The 12,101-nt window shown below is 41.2% G+C and overlaps 1 protein-coding gene across 4 annotated transcripts in view; it reads right to left on the bottom strand.

The window, feature by feature from the left end:
* Nucleotides 1-12,101, bottom strand: part of OTUD7A (OTU deubiquitinase 7A) — a 101,951-nt gene that overhangs the window by 67,433 nt on the left and 22,417 nt on the right. For 3 of the 4 annotated variants that reach the window (XM_063413080.1, XM_063413079.1, XM_063413083.1), the window contains exon 2: nucleotides 874-950. The gene's annotated coding sequence lies outside the window, so the exon portion shown is untranslated. Of the gene's footprint in view, nucleotides 1-873; nucleotides 951-2,794; nucleotides 2,868-12,101 lie in introns of those variants that run through there. The other variant, XM_063413082.1, reaches the window with a different exon arrangement.

The raw sequence follows: 12,101 nt of genomic DNA, 5'->3' as shown, positions 1-12,101 counted from the left end.
ATCAAAGACACCAAAACATTCACAAATCTGTGCTTTCCTCAGTGATTGCTTCTACACTGTGAAATGCCAGCAGAGCCAGCCTGACCTCTGTGCAAGAGAAGGCAATTAAGGAAAAGAAAAACGACTAAGGGAGATTCTCCCTATGATTTAATGAGGGAGTGTGTATGTGTGTGTGTGAGAATATATTTTGAACCACAGGCAATAACTCTTCTATCATTCAAAATAGGTACCTATAGCCCAGATGTCAATGAAGGTTTTCCAAAAAACAATTACTCAAAATCTCTTTTTAGAGGAAAACCAAAAAGAATTAAACCATCTTTCTTGTTTTTCAGAGATGCTCTAAGTGGAAAACATGATGATTATATGATGAGCTGTCACTCGGCTACAACCCACTCAGTTCTATTACTGCTTGCTCCAGCTACTTTAACATTCAGTCATCTCACTTACCTTTTATACTCGTGGCATGCAGGAATTATCAAATGCCCCTTACAGCACAGGGCAGTCCTTGCTCTCAGAGTCCAAGCTGATTTGATCTGTTTGTGCTTTACTGGAATTTAGGGCTGCTTTGTGAAAGACAGTAGGAACCCTCTCTCAGTATCATTTGAATTCCTGCACCACACACGTTTTTCTCTGCCCTTCCTTTTGCTCTCTGGAAGACTGAGGTTACAGAGTACAGCGCACCATTTGCATTTCAAAAGCAGTAGCACTTTACATAAAAACGAAAAGCACGCACTTTTCTGGTTTCAGTGACTAAGAGCTCAAGATTTCCTTCCTCTAAACCTGTAACTTCTAATTCAGGTGTAACTCAGTTCATCAAGATTGGTTCAGATAAATATTTTAAAAATTAACAAGCTTCCCCACTACCAGTGTTACCTGATAGTTTTTTTGCCAGAGGCATTTTCTTTCCAGACTCTCTTCTTCTGGAGCAGTTAAAGACTTCACTGTCTTATCTGAAAGAACAAATGAGAAACATGCAAACAAGTTCAAAGATCATAAAGAAACAATTCTTATTTATCCCAAGTTATATATAAGTTATTGGAATGCTGCATGGTGCTGCCTCATTTACTGAGGGGTTTCAATATCTTCTTCCAGCTGGTCTCCCTGGGCTCAGATTTTATTATTAAAAGAAGTAGGATGACTCTCTGCTCTACCTTACATCACCTAACAAAAGAACACAAAATACTATCCCAGGTTACTGTAGCCTCATGCTGAGGTAGCAACCTTGCCCTAAGTTTCTATATGGAAGTGCCTTTTCTGAAGCAGAATGTCCAACCCTGGTGTTAACAACAAATTGTTAGCGCAGGACAGTGAGCCCACCATGAACTCTGACTTGTGACCTCCATCAAGCCATGACCCTTTATTATTGCACCAGTTTCCCTCAGCAGGAGGCAGAACTGATTCAAGCACAAGCCATACTACCTGCTGAAGTTACCATGTCCCTAATTGTATCACCCCTAACCTTTATAACCTTGATCAGATCAACTGTTATCAACCTAAACCCACCATCCACTCCCCAGAAAGCAAGTGGGCAAATGAAGACATTGATGCAAAGATATTCACAGTTCTGTTTCTGTAAACACCCTTCCTGCACCTTAAGGGATGTGCAGCCTAGTGCCTGGCATGCCACAGACAGGTGAGACTAAAGCTATGGTATCCCCTGAGGGATAAAAATTGGCTATCTCTGTTTCCCCCTCTGCCCTTTTTACTGATGGTCACATACAACTCCCAGGTGAGTGCAAAAAGGCTCCAAAACGGGTGAGGAAAAGATGCAATCGTGTCCCCTGTCCCCCTAACGTGAGTGTGAGATGTGACATCAATTTTAGTGACTGCCTTGCCTGGAAAGGTACCTGGGCACCCACACAGCACGATGGGGTGGGGATGGAGAATGAATGACTCAGAGAAGTCCCAGCTGTTTACCACAGTGTCTCACTACTCCCCACACCAACAGTGGGTGTTGTCTGAGCTCTCCTTGACCCTGCCAAATCCCTCTTCCAGTACTTCCCACCATTAGAAATGTTGATGTGTTTCCATGCCCTACCATGAATGCATTACTGATTTCATGAGGAGGATCTACCTGCTTCAGATGGTTGAAAAAAGAAATAGGCAATTCTCATGCTCAGGACTATCAGGCTATAGACTGAGTGCACTGGATTATACACTCCTTTGGCCTGTTTATCATTCACTACTCACCTAAAACCCTTGTTAATCCTCAGAGATATCTGATCTGTTTCCCTATATGTTTTCAATTAGAGTCAAATCATTTAAAGAAACTGCACTGGATCAGAAACAAGATCAGTATTTGAAATCAGTCTCAGCAAACATGCTTCCATTTTCCATCTATTTTTTACTTAAAGCACACATCATAATGGCAAGCTCATTAAACACAACACAAAAAGTGTTTATCAGTACATTGGTTTTTGCATAGGAATCTTAATCCTCTTATCCTCTTTCCTTTAAAAAAATGTTTCCAAATTCTCACCCACATTTCTGTACTAATGCTCTGTGCCTCATACAAAGCCAGTCCATGTTTGAAGAGAGATGAGCAGAATACTGGATACATGAAGACACCATTGCCATCACTCCTTAACCCTTACAGGACTACCACTCACCTGAATGCCATGTCCTGTTATTGCCCTTCCAGCAATAAAAGGGAGAACCTCTACAAGTGCAAGCTCACCTTGGCTGCTAAGTCCCACATCTTACAGCGAATACTTCTCTTAATGGTTACCAAAGCAGCGACAGAATTTGCTCCTAATTTGGAGAAAACTACATCCATCTTTCTACAAGGACTCACTTTGGGGGGTTCTAGATCTGTCCTGATTCTTCTGACACCCTGGAGAGCTGCTGTGCTGCACATCAGGTGCTCAGGAGCGCAGGTTCCCCAGGCTGACTGCACCTGTCTGTTGGGACAGTGTGAGAAAAGCAGCCACGTTTCAGTACACCAGTCCTGCTCCCTGGCAGGCTACACCAAACACTAACGAAAGAAAAGGATCTTCCCACAAACTGCATAAACTGGTAAGAGATAAAAGGCACACAGAACATAAATAAGTACTGACACCTGGCAAAGACCAGCGTGATCTAAGGCAGGTTGGAAAACTGCTGGCAGGTTCACAAGAATAACCACATTCAAACCAACACTGGCTGAATGCATGTGTGAGGAGTGAGCATTTCTCACAGCTCTGTTTCTCAAGAAGCATGGAGAAGAAATATAAAATTCTCAATTCCAACAACATATACAAACCTCTTAAAAAAATCCTAATTGAGCTGTCAAAACTGTCTTTTATGTTCAATACCATCTCTCAGTGCAATCCTGCCTTTCTGCCTGCCTGATGTATTCAGAGGTTGTTGCTGGAGTCACTTCCTCTTGTCTGTCCTATTTAACTAATGCAATTCAAGAGAATAAAATAAACTATTTCTGCAATAGCAGGAAGGCACATAGTGAACTGTGGAATACCAAATCTACGAATTCACTTTATTCAGTGGATACAAATTTTACCCATAATACTTCTCTGTATCTGACTGACACTAAAACAGAACAAATAATTCAGTAATCACACCTGCACCCAGAACAGTCTGTCTTGTTCAGAACTGAGGTCATCCAGAGAGGGGAATTTGCAGTGCAGCTGCTGTACTTTACATAAACACAGAGCTTCCATGGAAATTTGAATGCTTGCTTCTCACCCCTCCTCCCTTTTTTTTTTTTAAATATAATTTTCCTATATCCTTTGGAAAACTATAAATTTTGTGGGCAAATGTGGGTTTTTCCCTAATATGAGAATGAAAGACATTAAAAAATTATTTTCTATTGTAAACAACAGAAGTGTCTCATGATTTTAGTATGATATTAACAGAAAGCCCTTAACGATTTTTAAAGCATAAGAAACAAAATTTTTAAATGCCTAATTCTACTTTTTCAAAAGCAGATAAGACAGAGCTTTAAAGGAGAAATGCTGAACATTTTAGATTAGATGTTCCAAGCTGATGTTTTATGCTTACATGGTTATAGAGTTTCACTGGCAAAATGACCCAAGATGCACTCACTTCTTCAAAGTGCTAAGTTCTGCTCCAAAAATTACCCTCCTCCTCCTCCACATTTTTAATTATGCTAAATAGAATAGTTACTCTTATTTCTCATGTGCTAAATCAATATTATTTTCACAACATCCTTAATGGTTGCCTTTTATTAAGGACATTCCCCAGTCCACATCTCCCCAGTCCCTGTGAAAACCACATTGTAAACATTTCTCAAACCATGCTGGTAAAGTATGAAACTCAGATGTGATGTACACGATAACCATTTTTACACTGATAGCTAGCATTTAACAACAACAGTGAAGAGTTCTGCAACACAACTCCATGTTTACTAAACCCCAAGGCAAGTTCATTACAATATCTATGTGTTTGTGTATCATTAAGTTCCATCAAAACACATTTAAGCTCTCATTTTGCAAATAGCTGGGTAAGGGTGCAGAGCCTTATTTACCCGTGTTCCTGAAACACGTTTCAAAGGCAGATATTTCAATGTTGGCCAGTCTAGGTGCTCTAACTGAGCCCAAGCCCCCACTGCAGCAAGCTGGGAACCCTGCTTCAATAATAGGACCCATTCAAATTCTCATATAGATTCTCATATAGATGGGCAGAACAAGCAGGAAGTTCAACAACAAAAAAAGGAAGCATATTTGCATATTTCAATGCATTAAAATAATGCAGGACTTCCATTCTTCTCTATTCAAGTTCCTGTGTGTGTGTGTAGAAGAAGATGAAGAAGCAAAATTTTCCATTTCACCTATGGACTGTGTTAGAAACGGCATCAAAGGATGAGAATGTGTCTGCCAGTCCAGCTGAATGTCCTCTAGTCAACTGTTACAAAAGGTACTTACTGAAATGAGGGGCACAATCACCATTCCTTCAAGAACAAAGAACCCTCTCTGAAGCGAAAAAAATTACAACATGGTTGTTTTGCACTTTTACTAAGTTCTTGCATTACATCAGTGTTTGCATCAAAGCTGGTAGTGCAAAGGGGAAAGCAAAGCCCGTTTTATGAACTGATGTAATCAAGCCTAGCATCTCTCTGGGGTTTTTTGTTCCTATGGTCACGATGACATCAGCCTACTCTGCCTATTCAGTAGTGGAGAGCAATGACAGTTCTTCACCTCTGCTCACACATTTCTCTGTTCTCTTCCTCCTGCTTGTACATCCTGACACATTAAGAGCCACTTGCATTTCAATGAACACAAAACAACACTTGCCTCAAATCCCTCTCTTCACTCTTTTCCTCAGTGTTGATGACAACATCAAAACTTGGCTTGAGAAAATCGAAAGAAGGGAAAGAGAAATCTCAGGCACATCTGAACACTGTAAAGGGGCCGTGAATTTACAGTGTGGATCCCCACGGTTCAGGCAGCAGCCTCCTGTTCAGTGCAGCAGCCACTGTGCCACACACAGAGCTGCACAGGCTCTGCAGCTTGTCTGTCTGTCTGTCTGTCTGCCCCACGGCCAGGGAGATGTTCCACTGGCACCCACAGACACCCACGGACTCCCACGGACACCCACGGACACCCACTGGCACCCACGGACACCCACAGACACCCACTGGCACCCATGGACACCCATGGACACCCACGGACACCCACGGACACCCACGGACACCCACGGACACCCACGGACACCCACTGGCACCCACGGACACCCACGGACACCCACGGACACCCACGGACACCCACGGACACCCACAGACACCCACTGACACCCACGGACACCCACGGACACCCACGGACACCCACGAACACCCACTGGCACCCACTGGCACCCACTGGCACCCACAGACACCCACGGACACCCACTGGCACCCACGGACACCCAGGGACACCCAGGGACACCCAGGGACACCCACGGACACCCACGGACACCCACGGACACCCACGGACACCCAGGGACACCCACGGACACCCAGGGACACCCAGGGACACCCAGGGACACCCACGGACACCCACGGACACCCACGGACACCCACAGACACCCACAGACACCCAGGGACAGCCACCCTGCAGTGCCAGCAACAGCCTGGTGCTCCCAGCACCGTCCTCTGCACGGCCCCAGACGTGCTCAAAAGGCTCCTACAAACCCGTGCAGGTAACTCCAGTTTCTACGCCTGTAAAATGAGACTAATTATACTGATCTCAAAAAGAACTTAACATCGACTGAAGAGAAGTCGATTTACCTGCCACTGACATAATCCAGCCCAGGAATTCCCCATCCAATTAATTCTCTCACCTGAGACACGAGATCTAGGCCACAATACATAAAAGAAAATATATTTACACATGGAAAGCACTGTAAAGCTTAGTGACAAATGTGATCTGTTACTGAAGCCTACCAGCAATCACCCAGAACATTTTGTAAATTTTCCTACTAAGGATTTTCTTGGATCTGCTCTGCTGTATAGCACACAAACATGTAGCACAGTAGGTGGTATCAAAACTCATCTAAAAAGATGAAAAAGTATCCATCATCAACCAACCTATTAACCAAGCAATCCCCCAATCTCTATTTCTTCTTCCATGTTTTAAACTACTAGGAAAAACTAATAAAGAGATTTTTTTTTTTTTACTTTTTCACTGAATTAAGTCTTTTGCGAGATTTAAGGAAGACAACATTATGGAGCACCTAATGCAAACTGCAAAAAATGTAACCTTGCCATAGACTGAAAAAATCAAATGTCATGTTAGAGAGTTGTGTACATAAGATTATCACAGATTTCTTATGTTATCCCCTTCATTTATTCTTCAGCTGAAGTCAGAGAAATTACTTCCATATTTTCCATTATGAAATGTAGACAATAAGAAAAATATGATTCTCTGTAAATGAACTGCCTGCTTCAATCCCTAGAACTAATTTTTATTTCCCAACTGTCCTACCCATTATTAAAAAGGAACACAATCCCCCCACATCTGCTATAATTTTTGAGCAGCTTATCAAGTACCATGCAAAGAAATGAGCAAATATTTTAATGAGTAGAAGTCAAACACATTAGAATAAAGGCATTAGAAATATAAAAAATACAAGTGAGTTTTTATGGACAGAAAGAGAATGTTATGCACACATTAAAATGTGTCACATGTTTACAGAATCTACACGCAGCATAAAGGTAGGTTACATCTATACTGCATCTGTGTTGTCTATATGCCTGTGTATTATGGATATATTTATAGATGGAAACAAACATACCTTTTTCTCTAGATAATATAGATCTCTTCAATAACATCACTACCACAATTTTTTCCCCATTTGGGAGAAGCTGTCAGTTTAAAACAGAGAACTTGATACACATTTATCCCTAACCCTATGGTAAGCCATGCAGTTAGAGCCTAAAGGATTTATTTAATATTCTTCTTACTCGCAGCTGACAGACATCTGACAACACAGAAATGCATCATTTCATTTAATATCTCCACAGGCTCATTTCACGGAGCCCCAGATGTTTTAGCAGAAGAAAGAGAAAGACATCCTTCACCATTTTTATGGTGGAGGATGGGAAATCTGTTTATAACAAATGGCCCTTGCTTTAATAATTTCTATCAAAAATTAAGAGGCATTAATTTAAAAAAAATCTTAGGTAGTACTCCAGTCTTGGTTCATTAGCTTGCTTCTCTCTCTCTCCTTTTTTTTTTTTTTTTTAAATTATTGTGTGTGTTAAGGCACCATGTGTGGCAGAAACAAGTATGAAATTTTCCAGAGGACATTCATATTATCCCCCTAAACTTATCATCTATTCTTCCCCCTCTTGCAGAAAGGTAAATTACAACAGAAGACAAACAGCTCTTTCTAGTGTCATACCCCATGCATGAAGCAGTACCCAACAAAATGAACGAGAAAAAATTATAATAATCCCTAAAATGATTGTAAGTTGATTATGTTCCTTTTCACTACCCAAGCCTTCCAGAAGGATTGATTTTGTGCGTTTATTTAACCTGCAATATCTTGAGAAACCCTTCAGAGGGTTTTTCCCAGACAGGACACACAGACTGTGACAGAGTGGAAATGCAAGAGGCAGAGTGGCTCAGGTGAACGTGTCACATGTCCCACGGGCACTGTGACAAAGGTAACACTGCCAGGTGCCTGGAACTGCATCCCACACGGGTTTGTTTCCTTGCCAGCTGCAGCCAAAATGTGTGTGTAATCCAAATTACTATCAGGGGAAGCAGCCATCTACAGAAGCACTTCTGAAGCACCTGAGACTGCACACACCAAGTCTGCCAAGTAACTAAAGAACATTTCAAACACTCACTTGCTACAGTGTCACACAAAGTAAAGAGCTCTGAACTGCTGCACAAAGGTCAAAGCAGAGAACAAAATCCTCGGCAGAACTACAGATCAAAGTGATTCAAACACAGTGACAAGATGTAAGTAACATGTAATTTAAGGAAGCTCAACTTTTCAACATAACAGCTTGGCCAATAGCAGAAATCTATCAGAAACAGTTTTAAACTGAGTATGATGGTTACTAATATCTTTAAAGGTAAGTGTTTAAGATCTTTTTGTACTTGTTTGTTAGATTGTATTTTGTCTGAAATGCGTATTGTGAGCAAGACAGTTGGAGAATGATGAGTTATGGGCTGTTTAGAAAGAACAAAAAGTGCAATATAAAACCACAATTGCCTCATAATATAGATATTATAGTAGTCTATAGGAAAAAAAAGTATCTTTACCCTGACTACAAGTGACTGAATACTGCTCAGGGACAAAACATTTCCAAGGTTGACCTGGCAAAGTTTCATCAACACTACCTTTCACTGAAAGAAAAAGGATCCTTTTATTAGTTAAAAGACTAACATTTTATGTTATCAGCTGGCTAATGAAGAATCATATGTATAGCAACTGAAATATATTTTTTAAACCTCAGCAAGATATGCCATTCTTCCAGAAAAAAATCAAGATGTTCCATAGTGATACTGGCAGAACACCTTTACATGTGAATAAAATAGAAATGCATCCAGCATGCACACAGGCCAATGTCCAGCAGAAAGATTGTCATCCTGCAGAAATAAAAACCTGTTCAGGTCATGAACAGAACTGTGCCTGCCTAAATCTCCAACTGAGCAACGGTGTCACTGACTGGAAGGACACCGGGCAGCCCCAGTTTTAGCAGTCAGAAAATACAGTGAGGGTTACGGCTGGAAGGGAATTGAGCAATAGGCTGGAGACAAACAGTGCAACTCACCATAAACAGAGTTTTAAGTACTACAGAGTTACAGCATTGTTATACTAAATTGCAAAAAGAGAGGGCATTGCTGTTTTAGAAAAGCTTCCATGTAACACAACTGTAGCAGTGCCTGGCAAAATGAGCCATGATCTTCAACAAGGTACATCTGTGACGTAAGTTAATTGGAATATTTCCCGCTGACACACAAACTGAAACAGAAAAACCCACCATAAGAGTGAGATACCTAATACAGAAGATGAGGAAACAAAATCTCTTTGTTGTCTTTCACTCCCTTTTCAGACACTCATCTACCAAAGATGTCAAACAGATAATATGCCAAGGCAGCACCACAGCAGGAAAGGGATACCACATCCTAACCCTTCTCTGTAACTCTGCCTTACATGTGGGCCATCCTAAGGATTGAATTACAGTTCAAACTTCCAATGGAACAGAAAAGCTTTTAATACACTATGTAAAACAATAAACTAATTAACATTTGAGCAGACGTGAGGACACACTGTAGAACATCATTGCAATAACATTGACAAAAGTCATAAATAGCTTCAGCAAAAAGCCAGCTGAGATACGCTGGGAATAGGGTAGCTAGATTTTCCTGATGTCTGGTGCTGCTCAGGGCAGACCAAGTATTTCAGAACAAAAAATCTAGAACAGGGATCCCAAATTGTCCTCATGATTTGCGCTGTGCTTCTCAAGAATCTGTGGAGGTTCTTCCAGATAAAAGAGTTTTCTAGATTAACATGCACATTTTTCCATCTCTAAATCATAGCTCTGCAATTACTCATGTAACAGGGTGAGGACTGGCTTGGTCCATCTGCTGCCTACTGCAGTGTGGTCCACTCGCCACCCCCATTATCTCTACTTAGGTTCTCCAGGAGCTGATGCCCTGGAAATTGAATATGGGAAGAAAGCTTTAATCACGTCTTCCATTGCCATTTATGATTTTCCTGTCAGAAAACAAACTGAGTATTTAGGTCAGACAGGACACCAAGCTCTCTGTCTCAGGCAAGCTGGATTTCTCTGCCATGTGCAAATCTCTCCTCCTGCACATCTGTGGTACATCTGAGCTGAACACACGCTGTCCACACATCCAGGATTCCTGCATCTCTGGAGGAACTTTGACTCCAGCTCAATGTCCCATGGCTTGATTGGAAGCTACAGGAATTCCCAGGCAATCCTCCAAAGGCTCACAAAGCACTCAGACAAGAACCAGCCTCACACAAGTTCCAGACACAGAAGCCCAGAGAACAAATCACTGGAGCAGGACAGAACGTTCCTCTTTGGTTGAGGCTGAACTTCCTAACAACTGGTCATTCTGACACAGGCTTCAGGAGGGAAGAATTATCATTCCAGGGATATCAAAATCTTCAGAACACAGATGGAAAAATTCACTATATTACAATGCTAATTTATTGGTTTTAATTTCCTTAAAATTTAGAAGTTTTTGTGTGTGTTTACCAAGAGAAGAAAATAAAACCACTTTTTCTCTATAGCGTCATCGTCAAAAATAAATAATGCAAGGCTGTCAATATTCTCCAGACCCTTTGGAGATTCTCACTCTAGCTAAATGTTATTTTACTGCTGAAGCAGATATTGACCAATATTCCAAGACAGAGTGAGCTCCCTATTCAGATTGTCCCCATTTCCCTTATAAAAACATTTCCCAACCAGAGGAAGGCAATTCTTGTGGGAGAAGGTAAAAAACCCTCTCATCTTTCATAAGGGATTTGTTGTGTAGGTCAGCTTAAGGGTACATCTGTGTACCACAGACCTTTACGAATACTGGCAATGCCAAGTAAACACAATTCTGCTTCTATAACTGCATGTTCCATCTGAGACATCAAGAAGAAATAATCATTTCAATTCTATGAACCTGCTTATAGGGACAAAACAAACATTATAAATAATATTAGCCAAAGACACTGGACCACTGACTCCCTGTGTTGTGACCTGAACAGAGGGATCTTATCTAAGGAATAAACATTGAAAAGATGTCTGGGGAAAAACAACTAAACTGCAACCAGTTCTTCCCTAAAATAATTTAATGTCTCCAGAGGATCAGAAAAAAACTTTTAAACTATAACCTGAAAATTTTTTGCTGAATTTGTGTGAATTCTTACGGACTTCCACCAGAGCAGCTGTCCAAGCAGGGCTTTACAACCCACCCCAGTACATGCACCCTCATGGGTTTATCTACATTTCCTGTCTCAGTTTGCTTTCCTAACAAAGGTTTGCAAATTATTTCCATACAAAATAGCAGAGAACTGTCTGGAAGCTCAGTGAAGACATTAGTCCCTGAATGAATGCAGATAGCAAAGAATAATAACACAGAAATTTGTACTTGGAGAGGGCCAGGATTACTCCATTGGTGATCCTGTCCCCCATGGACTATTCCAAATGCACAGACAATTGGAGCCAAGTGGAACAGCTTGCAGACTCAAAATCTACCTGACAGAGCTTCTCTCGACCTTGCAGGCACTGTCAGACCCCGCTGAGGGCACTCCCATCCAAACACGCTGCAGTGCTGCCTGACCTGGACAGGTCATGTGCAGCAGGTGACTGAAAATTGCAGCTAATGTGCAATTCAGCTGCCTGATTGTAAGCACGAAAGGTTTCCTTTGGAAGAGACCTGCTGGAGTCAGGTTTTCAGCAATGATCACTGCTGAACCCTTGAACTAGTGTAGAAAACCAGATAATGAGCATAATGTAGATTCTCTCTCTATATATATATCTTAAGTAATACATTCTTCACATTTTTATATTATTTTCTCAAAATTTCAGTCTAGTTTTCTTAAATTCAGTTTAAAACAATGTTTAGTTATTGCAACATATTACAGAATGAATACAATATCATTGTATTCATTCTAAAGCAAAGGTCAAA

Source organism: Prinia subflava, chromosome 15 (assembly GCF_021018805.1).
Source record: "Prinia subflava isolate CZ2003 ecotype Zambia chromosome 15, Cam_Psub_1.2, whole genome shotgun sequence".
NCBI lineage: Eukaryota > Metazoa > Chordata > Aves > Passeriformes > Cisticolidae > Prinia > Prinia subflava.
This window is presented reverse-complemented; position numbering and strand designations above follow the sequence as displayed.